The sequence below is a fragment of the Procambarus clarkii genome, chromosome 60 (assembly GCF_040958095.1).
Source record: "Procambarus clarkii isolate CNS0578487 chromosome 60, FALCON_Pclarkii_2.0, whole genome shotgun sequence".
NCBI lineage: Eukaryota > Metazoa > Arthropoda > Malacostraca > Decapoda > Cambaridae > Procambarus > Procambarus clarkii.
In genome coordinates, this window is record NC_091209.1 from 6,534,805 (window position 1) to 6,547,133 (window position 12,329).

The 12,329-nt window shown below is 39.6% G+C and overlaps 1 protein-coding gene across 1 annotated transcript in view; it reads right to left on the minus strand.

Annotated features, from left to right (window-relative positions):
* The window catches only part of LOC138353837 (histone-lysine N-methyltransferase, H3 lysine-79 specific-like), a 45,917-nt gene that overhangs the window by 22,009 nt on the left and 11,579 nt on the right, over positions 1 to 12,329 (minus strand). The window lies entirely within an intron of this gene.

A 12,329-nucleotide genomic window follows, 5' to 3' on the forward strand; every position in this document is an offset into this window, starting at 1 on the left:
CCGGCGTCGGAGGAGTTCGAGGAAATCTACAGCCTCTAGGAAGCGAACTTTTTCTTGTGTCCTCTTAATGTTCATTTTTTGTATAAAATCAAATATATAACTGTATAACCTTGCATAATAAAGTGTACGCCATAATAAAAAAAAAGGGGGGTGGTAGGAGAAGCGAACACTCTTTTGTATTCAGAGTTAAATGGTAAGTTTTTCCCTGAATGCTCTGTGTTCCCTTCTCTGAGGCTGAGGGTCCCTATAATTGCACCAGTGGTGGTACCCCCCTCTATATATATATATATATATATATATATATATATATATATATATATATATATATATATATATATATATACATATATATATATATATATATATATATATATATATATATATGCAAACAAGCCTGAATGGTCCCCAGGACTATATACAACTGAAAACTCACACCCCAGAAGTGACTCGAACCCATACTCCCACAACTGGTATGTACAGGGACGCCTTAATCCGCTTGACCATCACGACCGGACAATAAGGAAGTGATAGCCGAGGCTATATGAACCACTTCCCCGCCGGAACTCGGATGGTAATCTTGGGCATAGCATTTTATCAAATCACCTCATTCTTTGGGGCACACGTGAGGAACACAAATGCAAACAAGCCTGAATGGTCCCCAGGACTATATACAACTGAAAACTCACACCCCAGAAGTGACTCGAACCCATACTCCCACAACTGGTATGTACAGGGACGCCTTAATCCGCTTGACCATCACGACCGGACAATAAGGAAGTGATAGCCGAGGCTATATGAACCACTTCCCCGCCGGCACTCGGATGGTAATCTTGGGCATAGCATTTTATCAAATCACCTCATTCTTTGGGGCACACGTGAGGAACACAAATGCAAACAAGCCTGAATGGTCCCCAGGACTATATACAACTGAAAACTCACACCCCAGAAGTGACTCGAACCCATACTCCCACAACTGGTATGTACAGGGACGCCTTAATCCGCTTGACCATCACGACCGGACAATAAGGAAGTGATAGCCGAGGCTATATGAACCACTTCCCCGCCGGCACTCGGATGGTAATCTTGGGCATAGCATTTTATCAAATCACCTCATTCTTTGGGGCACACGTGAGGAACACAAATGCAAACAAGCCTGAATGGTCCCCAGGACTATATACAACTGAAAACTCACACCCCAGAAGTGACTCGAACCCATACTCCCACAACTGGTATGTACAGGGACGCCTTAATCCGCTTGACCATCACGAACGGACAATAAGGAAGTGATAGCCGAGGCTATATGAACCACTTCCCCGCCGGCACTCGGATGGTAATCTTGGGCATAGCATTTTATCAAATCACCTCATTCTTTGGGGCACACGTGAGGAACACAAATGCAAACAAGCCTGAATGGTCCCCAGGACTATATACAACTGAAAACTCACACCCCAGAAGTGACTCGAACCCATACTCCCACAACTGGTATGTACAGGGACGCCTTAATCCGCTTGACCATTCAGGCTTGTTTGCATTTGTGTTCCTCACGTGTGCCCCAAAGAATGAGGTGATTTGATAAAATGCTATGCCCAAGATTACCATCCGAGTGCCGGCGGGGAAGTGGTTCATATAGCCTCGGCTATCACTTCCTTATTGTCCGGTCGTGATGGTCAAGCGGATTAAGGCGTCCCTGTACATACCAGTTGTGGGAGTATGGGTTCGAGTCACTTCTGGGGTGTGAGTTTTCAGTTATATATATATATATATATATATATATATATATATATATATATATATATATATATATATATATATATATATATATATATATATATATATATTAGTATATTTTGGTAGCAGTCTTTCCTGTAGACATATATTATTAAATATGACCGAAAAAGTAAGATTAATAATTCTAACACGAATTTTCTCAATCTTTCGTACATTACGCTTCACTGTTGGAGGTAAATCAAAAATCAATTCTCCAAAATTCATTTTTATTTCTAGTCTGACGCGACACGGGCGCGTTTCGTAAAACTTATTACATTTTCAAAGACTTTAGTTCACAAATACACAACTGATTAGAACTTACGTATCTCCTATTTTATATCTACATTTTGAGTGAGGTGGGAGGGGGTGATGTGGCATTAACACAAGACAGAACAAGAGGGGATATTAATAGGGTATTAAAAGTATCAACACAAGACAGAACACAAACAATGGGTATTGAATAGAAGTGTTTGTAGAAAGCCTATTGGTCCATATTTCTTGATGCTTCTATATTGGAGCGGAGTCTTGAGGTGGGTAGAATATAGTTGTGCAATAATTGGCTGTTGATTGCTGGTGTTGACTTCTTGATGTGTTGTGCCTCGCAAACGTCAAGCCGCCTGCTATCGCTGTATCTATCGATGATTTCTGTGTTGTTTACTAGGATTTCTCTGGCGATGGTTTGGTTGTGGGAAGAGATTATATGTTCCTTAATGGAGCCCTGTTGCTTATGCATCGTTAAACGCCTAGAAAGAGATGTTGTTGTCTTGCCTATATACTGGGTTTTTTGGAGCTTACAGTCCCCAAGTGGGCATTTGAAGGCATAGACGACGTTAGTCTCTTTTAAAGCGTTCTGTTTTGTGTCTGGAGAGTTTCTCATGAGAAGGCTGGCCGTTTTTCTGGTTTTATAGTAAAACTATAAAAACAGAAAAACGGCCAGCCTTCTCATGAGAAACTCTCCAGACACAAAACAGAACGCTTTAAAAGAGACTAACGTCGTCTATGCCTTCAAATGCCCACTTGGGGACTGTAAGCTCCAAAAAACCCAGTATATAGGCAAGACAACAACATCTCTTTCTAGGCGTTTAACGATGCATAAGCAACAGGGCTCCATTAAGGAACATATAATCTCTTCCCACAACCAAACCATCGCCAGAGAAATCCTAGTAAACAACACAGAAATCATCGATAGATACAGCGATAGCAGGCGGCTTGACGTTTGCGAGGCACTACACATCAAGAAGTCAACACCAGCAATCAACAGCCAATTATTGCACAACTATATTCTACCCACCTCAAGACTCCGCTCCAATATAGAAGCATCAAGAAATATGGACCAATAGGCTTTCTACAAACACTTCTATTCAATACCCATTGTTTGTGTTCTGTCTTGTGTTGATACTTTTAATACCCTATTAATATCCCCTCTTGTTCTGTCTTGTGTTAATGCCACATCACCCCCTCCCACCTCACTCAAAATGTAGATATAAAATAGGAGATACGTAAGTTCTAATCAGTTGTGTATTTGTGAACTAAAGTCTTTGAAAATGTAATAAGTTTTACGAAACGCGCCCGTGTTGCGTCAGACTAGATATAAAAATGAATTTTGGAGAATTGATTTTTGATTTACCTCCAACAGTGAAGCGTAATGTACGAAAGATTGAGAAAATTCGTGTTAGAATTATTAATCTTACTTTTTCGGTCATATTTAATAATATATATATATATATATATATATATATATATATTATTAATAATATATAATATATAATATATATATATATATATATATATATATATATATATATATATATATATATATATATATATATATATATATATATGAAAATGAAAACTCACACCCCAGAAGTGACTCGAACCCATACTCCCAGGAGCAACGCAACTGGTAACTACAGGGCGCCTTAATCCACTTGACAATCACGGCCGTCAAAAGGAAGTGATAGCCGAGGCTATTTGAGCCACTTCCCCGACGGCAACTCGGATGGTAATCTTGGGCATAGCATTTCACCAAATCACCTCATTCTTTGGGGCACACGTGAGGAACACAAATGCGAACAAGCCTGAATGGTCCCCAGGACTATATGCGAATGAAAATTCACACCCCAGAAGTGACTCGAACCCATACTCACAGGAGCAACGCAACTGGTAACTACAGGGCGCCTTAATCCACTTGACCATCACGGCCGTCAAAAGGAAGTGATAGCCGAGGCTATTTGAGCCACTTCCCCGACGGCAACTCGGATGGTAATCTTGGGCATAGCATTTCACCAAATCACCTCATTCTTTGGGGCACACGTGAGGAACACAAATGCGAACAAGCCTGAATGATCCCCAGGACTATATGCGAATGAAAACTCACACCCCAGAAGTGACTCGAACCCATACTCCCAGGAGCAACGCAACTGGTAGGAAGGAGGAAAGAATTGAGGCAACTACAGAAGCACCATACTGTCCCCCGAGCTCAAAGCGGCAGCTAAGAGCCTTCGTGAGAACAAGGAGATAGTTGTTAGGAGAGGTGACAAGTCGCCAATATACGTCATTCTTAAAAAAGACGAATATCTGGCGAAAATGAACCTCATTCTCTCTGACCAAACTAAATTCCAAAGGGTAACGAAGGACAATACAGCCGAATTGAAAGCAAAGGTCAACAAATTGATCGAAACTGTGAACGCCAAGAAATCCGGACTCCACCTGCCAAAGATTATTGGGGGAATATAAACCTGGATATGCATATGGAAATGTCAAGACACATAAGCCTGGAAACCCACTTCGGCCAATCATCAGCCAGATACCCACACCCACGTACAGACTAGCGAAGCAACTCAACGGCTTGCTGACTTCTTATGTCCCTTGCGCCATCTGCCTGAAGTCTCCAAAGGAATTTGTTGACTTACTGTGGGGAACATGGGCCACAGGGATAAGAGCCTCGTTGGACGTAGAATCACTGTTTACCAACGTACCAGGGGATGAAACAATCGGGATGATAGCGGACAGAGTGTATCGTGATCAGGCCTGTACTCCTCTTGACATACCAGAAAACATTCTAAGGAAACTATTCCAAACTTGTACTAAAGAGGCACCCTTCTTGAGCCCGGATGGGCACATGTATAAGCAAGTAGATGGGGTCGCCATGTGTTCTCCCCTAGGTGTCCTGTTTGCGAACTTCTACATGGGTACCATCGAGCAAAAGGTCTTAGTCGACATGAACTTGAAACCGGCCATATACTGCAGGTATGTTGATGACATTTTTGCACAGGTATCTGATGTCAAACATCTGCAGGAGCTGAAGGAGGCATTTGAGCAGAATTCTGTGTTGCGTTTCACTTACGAGATGGAGAATGATGGGAAGCTGCCCTTCCTAGATGTAACAGACATGGAAAGGAGCGGAGGTTTCCACAATGCAGTCTACACTAAGGAAACAAACATAGGAATGTGCCTGAATACCAACAGTGACTGCCCAGACAGGTACAAGAGGAGTGTTGTTAACTCTTATGTCGACCGTGCTCTCAGCCACAGCTCAGGATGGAAGCAAGTCGATGAAGAACTCTATAGGGAAAGGCAGGTCCTAGTCAACAACGGCTTCTCGAATGGTTTTGTTGAAGACATCATAAGAAGGAAGGTGAAACGCCGTGCAACCTCTGAAGAGACAACTAACACAACACCTGTACCCCCTATTAGACTATTTTACAGAAACTTCTTTTCCACAGTTCATAAAATGGAGGAAAGGGTCCTGAAAGATATTGTTAATAGAAACGTTATCCCTACAGACAAAAATCAGAAGATACAATTGACGATTTACTTTAAAACGAAGAAAACGGCCAACCTACTCATGAGAAACTCTCCAGACACAAATCAGAACGCTTTGAAAGAGACCAATGTCGTCTATGCCTTCAAATGCCCACTTGGGGACTGTAAGCCTCAAAAAACTCATTATATAGGCAAGAGAACCACATCTCTTTCCAGGCGATAAACGATGCATAAGCAACAGGGCTCCATTAAGGAACATATAATCTCTTCCCACAACCACTGCTGCTAGACTGCTAGAATCCACTTAGTAAAACATCTAAACTATTGGGACCGACTAAAGAGCCTAAATCTGTACTCCCTTGAGCGCAGGCGGGAGAGATACATAATAATTTACACGTGGAAAATATTAGAGGGGCTGGTCCCAAACCTGCACACAGAAATAACATCACATGAGACCAGAAGACATGGCAGGATGTGCACAATACCCCCGTTAAAAAGCGGAGGTGCATCAGGTACTCTGAGAGAGAATTCTATCAACATCAGAGGCCCGAGACTGTTCAACTCGCTTCCGCTACACATAAGGGGCATAACTGGCAATCCCCTCACAGTGTTCAAGAGAGAACTGGATAAGCACCTCCAAAGGATACCTGATCAACCAGGCTGTGACTCATATGTCAGGCTGTGAGCAGCCGCGCCCAACAGCCTGGTTGATCAGTCCAGCAACCAGGAGGCCTGATCGACGACCGGGCCGCGGGGACGCTAAGCCCCGGAAGCACCTCAAGGTAACCTCAAGGTAACCTCAAGGTAACCAGACCATCACCAGAGAAATCTTAGCAAACAACACAGAATTCATCGATAGATACAGCGATAGCAGGCGGCTTGACATCTGCGAGGCACTACACATCAAGAAGTCAACACCAGCAATCAACAGCCAATTAATGCACAACTATATTCTACCCACTTCAAGACTCCGCTCCAATATAGAAGCATCAAGAAATATGGGCCAATAGGCCCTTTGCAGTTACTTCCATTCTTCCCTTTAATTTACCCAATATTATACTCATTGTTTCGTGTTCTGTCTTGTGTTGAAAGTTTGTTTTCACCTCATCCAAACTGTTGTAACATATCACCTCACCCTAATGCTGGTATATAAAATGAAAGCCATTTAAATTATAGCATAGTAGAACTCTGTTTAGTGTTTGCAGGTTATAGTTGTGTGTGTGTGTGTAGACTAAAGTCTTTGAAAATGTAATAAGTGATAATGAAACACGTTCAAGTGTCGCGTCAAACTAGAAATAAAAATGAATTTTGGAGAATTGATTTTTCAATTACCATCGACAGTGAAAAGAAATATAAGAAATATTGAGAAAATTCGTGTTAGAATTATTAATCTTACTTTTTCGGTCATATTTAATAATATATGTTTACAAGAAAGACTGCTACCAATATATACATATATACATATATATATATATATATATATATATATATATATATATATATATATATATATATATATATATATATATATATATACACATATATATATACGTATACACATACATATATGTCTCATTGAATATGACCGCATATTCAGTATTTACTATCTTCTGATTTAGGGCTTTTATCCCTCTAACTAATTTCCTAGCACCAGGGCTTAGCTGAAAGAGGAGTTCTTTAAAACTCATTTTCGGTATTTCAAGGTGAAGAAAAAAGTGAATTACTATAGAATGTATTACAGTTATTTATATAATTTGCACAACGTTTTGAACCTCCATGGTTCATTCTCAAGTGAAAAGAAATTACAGAACTCGTTGATTTATACCCGTACATGGTTAGGTGATAAGACAAGTACAATAAAAGTAAAAACAAGGGGGATACATAGGGGATAAATGGGGGACGAAGCACGTAAGAACATAGGACTAAAGGTAATTGCAAAAAGCCTATTGGCACATCCGAGGCAGCTCCTATCTATAACCACCCAATCCCACTACATTCAAAGATTAATCAGGTGTAATTGTAGCCATTTATAGTAGAAAACTCACACCCCAGAAGTAACTCGAACCCATACTGCCAAGAGCACTCTGCAACTGGTGTACAGGACCCCTTAACCACTTGACCATCACAACCAAACAAAAGATGATGGTAGCCAAGGCTAATTCCCCATCATCCCGCCGGCACTCTGATGGTAATCTTGGGCATGGTATTTTATCAAATCACCTGATTCTTTGGGGCTCACGTGAGGAACACAAATGAGTTTTCAGTTGCATATATGCCAGAGGACCTTTCAGGCTTGTTCGCATTTGTGTTCCTCACGTGTGCCCCAAAGAATCAGGTGATTTGATAAAATACCATGCCCAAGATTACCATCAGAGTGCCGGCAAGATGATGGGGAATTAGCCTCGGCTACCATCATCTTTTGTTCGGTTGTGATGGTCGAGTGGATAAGGGGTCTTGTACACCAGTTGCAGAGTGCTCTTGGCAGTATGGGTTCGAGTCACTTCTGGGATGTGTGTTTTCAGTTATATATATATATATATATATATATATATATATATATATATATATATATATATGTCGTACCTAGTAGCCAGAACTCACTTCTCAGCCTACTATTCAAGGCCCGATTTGCCTAATAAGCCAAGTTTTCCTGAATTAATATATTTACTATAATTTTTTTCTTATGAAATGATAAAGCAACCCTTTTCTCTATGTATGAGGTCAATTTTTTTTTATTGGAGTTAAAATTAACGTAGATATATGACCGAACCTAACCAACCCTACCTAACCTAACCTAACCTATATTTATATGTAAGGTTAGGTTAGGTAGCCAAAAAAAGCTAGGTTAGGTTAGGTTAGGTAGGTTAGGTAGACGAAAAAACATTAATTCATGAAAACTTGGCTTATTAGGCAAATCGGGCCTTGAATAGTAGGCTGAGAAGTGCGTTCTGGCTATTAGGTACGACATATATATATATATATATATATATATATATATATATATATATATATATATATATATATATATGTCGTACCTAGTAGCCAGAACTCACTTTTTGGTCTACTATTCAAGGCCCGATTTGCCTAATAAGCCAAGTTTTCATGAATTAATTGTTTTTCGACTACCTAACCTACCTAACCTAACCTAACCTAACTTTTTCGGCTACCTAACCAAACCTAACCTATAAAGATAGGTTAGGTTAGGTTAGGTAGGGTTGGTTAGGTTCGGTCATATATCTACGTTAATTTTAACTCCAATAAAAAAAAATTGACCTCATACATAATGAAATGGGTAGCTTTATCATTTCATAAGAAAAAAATTAGAAAAAATATATTAATTCAGGAAAACTTGGCTTATTAGGCAAATCGGGCCTTGAATAGTAGGCCAAAAAGTGAGTTCTGGCTACTAGGTACGACATATATATATATATATATATATATATGTCGTACCTAGTAGCCAGAACGCACTTTTTGGCCTACTATGCAAGGCCCGATTTGCCTAATAAGCCAAGTTTTCCTGAATTAATATATTTTCTCTAATTTTTTTCTTATGAAATGATAAAGCTACCAATTTCATTATGTATGAGGTCAATTTTTTTTTATTGGAGTTAAAATTAGCGTAGATATATGACCGAACCTAACCAACCCTACCTAACCTAACCTAACCTATCTTTATAGGTTAGGTTAGGTTAGGTAGCCGAAAAAGTTAGGTTAGGTTAGGTTAGGTAGGTTAGGTAGTCGAAAAACAATTAATTCATGAAAACTTGGCTTATTAGGCAAATCGGGCCTTGCATAGTAGGCTGAGAAGTGCGTTCTGGCTACTAGGTACGACATATATATATATATATATATATATATGTCGTACCTAATAGCCAGAACGCACTTCTCAGCCAACTATGCATGGCTCAATTTGCCTAATAAGCCAAGTTTTCATGAATTAATGTTTTTTCGACTACCTAACCTACCTAACCTAACCTAACCTAACTTTTTCTGCTACCTAACCTAACCTAACCGATAGAGATAGGTTAGGTTAGGTAGGGTTGGTTAGGTTCGGTCATATATCTACGTTAATTTTAACTCCAATAAAAAAAAATTGACCTCATACATAATGAAATGGGTAGCTTTATCATTTCATAAGAAAAAAATTAGAAAAAATATATTAATTCAGGAAAACTTGGCTTATTAGGCAAATCGGGCCTTGCATAGTAGGCTGAGAAGTGCGTTCTGGCTATTAGGTACGACATATATATATATATATATATATATATATATATATATATATATATATATATATATTTGTGATGGGAAATAAGAGATGTAGGTGTTCGGCAGTCCTCCCAATGGCTGGTGTCAATGGCAATCACATTTACCAAAAAAAAAATTGACTGCGTGGCTGTTGCCTCCTGTGGTAAAGTAAGGGAAAAACACGCAAAACAAATCGTATGAACAATGAAACTTTAATTAAGGTGGCATATTAACTTAAAATTACAAGTGGTTCAATTTGCTTATAAATTTATTTATGAAATGGTTATAGAAAGGGCTGCAGCTGGTCCAAGTTTCACCATCACACCCTAAACAGAAAAGGAGAAAAAAAATACACAACGAATTATGCACCGAATTTTCAAATAGTTTCAGGGAACACATGTGTCAACTAAAATCATTTCTATAACACTCAGATATTAGATTTAGCACATAATAAATGAGTCTAGTGATCAGTTTTATCAAAAAAGTGTTTAGTGCAATAATATAATTATTCAAAGTTACCCTTCTAAAAAATATGCAATATATGATATTTATAAATTTTTATAAAATCAACAAATAGACTTTGGACTAAAATGTCTACGCCATGTTGTAGAAGCACAAACGCTACATATAAGGTGTAATTTGCATGTAAATTGATTAATAAATTAAAGCTCTGAAGTCCTTTGAAGGTGTAAATTACTTTCCAGAGTAAAATAAAGATACAAGTTCGGCCACCTGTAGCTGAGCTTGACTTCGACAGATTTCGTTCATAATTGGCACCCTTGCAGATAGGCATCCATTGAGCAAGGTGTGCAAGTTTCATGCAAATCCCTTGATAACAAACGAGAAAAAAAAAATTGGCAAAAAAAAAAGAAAAAAAAAATTTTACATATAAATATATTGCACATACATATTACAATTATTACAAGAGTTTGTGCTTCTACAGCACATAGTAGACATTTTAGTTGACACATGTGTTCCCTGAGATTATTTGAGAATGTTGAACATTCGTTGCATAATACGTTGTGTATTTTTTTTCTCCTTTTCTGTTTAGGGTGTGATGGTGAAACTTGGACCAGTTGCAGCCCTTTCTATAACCATTTCATAAAAAAATTTATAAGCAAATTGAACAACTTTTAATTTATAACGATTTATATTGATATGCCCCCTTAACTTGAAAACAAATATGAACAAAGATAATCCCTTGGCTATGTACAGTGCAAATAAACAAAATTACAAAGTCAAAAAAGTAATATAACATAAAACAGTGGTTACGTTACTCTACAATGAACAAGACAAAAAATGAATTAAAAGGTGCTGAGAATATTGGCTGGCTGAACACATCCACTATTTCACAGAGCGTATATTAGATAGGTGTGTCAGCTTTGAGGGCACAGAATATTCTAAATCCAATGGCTCGTGCCTGCTTAGTCATCGGCTATGCAGATGGCACTGAAGTCGAGTGCAGACGACGATTCACCAAAGGGACGCGTGCTGCATGGAATTGGTGGTTGGGTGATCGACGAAGGTGGAGTGGCGACAGCGAGGGGATGGGGCGAGGTGGAGAGCGAGTGTAGGGTACATATACGCCTTGTAGAAACGTATTCCACTAAATATGTGCTACTCTTGATTGTAGTATCTAGATGTTGTAGATGTACTGAAGTAACATGATGATAGGAAAGAGCAGGCCAAATCTCTCTTGAAGGAGATTATCGTAACAGCTCTCCCCCGAAGCCTGCTCTTACGGGTTAAGTTACTTCAGTAGATGGTAGAGAGGTAGGAGTAGCTGTCTCTACCTCGTAGACTCTGGAGAGGGCGTCGGCTATGATGTTATCCGAACCCTTGATGAAGAAGATCTCCAGATTAAAATTCTGCAAGTACAGAGCCCGGCGTAGAAGACGTTGATTGCTGAATTGGGCCTGTTGAAGGAACCGTAGGGGATTATGGTCTGAGTAAATGGTAATAGACCAATTCCCCTGTAGGTAAGGTTCGAAATGTTGCAGATTCAGGACGATGGAGAGGAGTTCATTTTCTATGTTGATATAGTCCTTTTAAGTTGTCTTCAACTTGTAGCTGTAGTAGCTGACAGGAAGAACCTCTTCGCCACGTTGTTGCATTAGGACGCCTCCGATGCCGGTGCCACTGGCGTCGACATTGATGATGAAGGGCTTCATAATATCTGGAGAGGCGAGAATGGGATCAGAACATAGCAGAGATTTAAGTTGTTCAAAGGCAACGGTCTGTTGAATGGTCAAATGATACCGTTGCTTGGGGCTGGTCAAATTAATCAATGGTGTCGCTACCGTACTACGATTTTTCACAAACCTACGATAGTAAGATGCAAGGCTACCTTGAGGTTACCTTGAGGTGCTTCCGGGCCTTAGCGTCTCCGCGGCCCGGTCGTCGACCAGGCCTCCTGGTTGCTGGACTGATCAACCAGGCCAAGGAAGCGCAGGAGCTGCTTCCTGGTTGTAGGTTGTGGTAATGCTGAATGGCTTGAGTGTGAATTGTTAGAGAAACTATGCTGCCACTCCCTATCACATGACCAAGATAAC